A 1,119-nucleotide genomic window follows, 5' to 3' on the forward strand; every position below is an offset into this window, starting at 1 on the left:
TGTGTGTGTGTGTGTGTGTGTAGCACCTTTGTAGGTTTATTTTCAGGCTTATTGCCTGAAGGATAACAAACTGGAGCCTGTGTGTAATGCAACATCTGAGAGCTGAGACTCAACGAGAGAGGCGTTTACAATGAGTTGTAGTAACAGATCAGCTCAGATGTGTTGCTTCATTCACCATTTGTCGATATATTCCCGGGCCTTCCCGGGCGACCCTTCGAGTTGAGTCCCAGTCAATCCTCATCCCCACGAGGTTCATCTTCATCTGCTGTGACCATGTGACATGTGGTCGACCAACACCAGCCGTCAACCAACCGGATTATCAGTGAAAAGAACACCGTTAGCAGGATATAACTCGGTAAATTGGGGAACATGACCAACTAGTCTGAGTTGGCACTCCTGAATCATACACGTCTCATTTTCTGAATAGAGTCGTTTGTTGGACACGAAATCTGGCCACTGGTTATGCATAATCCTGCAAAGCGTCCTGGCACCAAAAGAGAAAACGAAAGGAGACAAGGTGTCTGAGGGTTACAGATTGCATTGTGTTGGTGAGTGAATGATTGCTAATCGCTTGAGCCTAAAATAATCTGTGGTCCTATGTTTCAGTATTAAGGTGTTGTCTTTCAAAGCGAACCGATCCTATTATTGATGTTATTTCAACGAACTTGGAATAATGGGAAAGTAAAGACGACCGCTTCAATAACAGGACACAATGTATAATCTTTCTCTCTATAGAACTTTGACCCACTCAAATGATTGAAATTCCAGCACCCAACTTTACAGGCATTTATAAACTGGATATAAAACACACACACACACACACACACACACACACACACACACACACACACACACGTATGCATGTATGTATGTATGTATGTATGTATGTATGTATGTATCTGTCTATCTATCTATCTATCTATCTATCTATCTATCTATTGTATATTAAATATATAAATATATATAATAGATATCAAAAAATATAAGGTTATTATTGTTTATAATATCAGTGGCTTAGCATGCGTAAAAAACCATACAGGTAAAATTATCAATTAATAATTAAGGGTACTACTGTGTTTAAGGGAAAACTTGTGGTTTGAATCGTTTGACTGCTAATAT

At 39.1% G+C, this 1,119-nt stretch overlaps 1 protein-coding gene across 1 annotated transcript in view; it reads right to left on the reverse strand.

Annotated features, from left to right (window-relative positions):
- The window catches only part of LOC106869957 (uncharacterized), a 17,387-nt gene that overhangs the window by 11,810 nt on the left and 4,458 nt on the right, over positions 1-1,119 (reverse strand). The gene's annotated exons all lie outside the window — the stretch shown is intronic.

Source organism: Octopus bimaculoides, chromosome 1 (genome assembly GCF_001194135.2).
Source record: "Octopus bimaculoides isolate UCB-OBI-ISO-001 chromosome 1, ASM119413v2, whole genome shotgun sequence".
NCBI classification, from domain to species: Eukaryota; Metazoa; Mollusca; class Cephalopoda; order Octopoda; family Octopodidae; genus Octopus; species Octopus bimaculoides.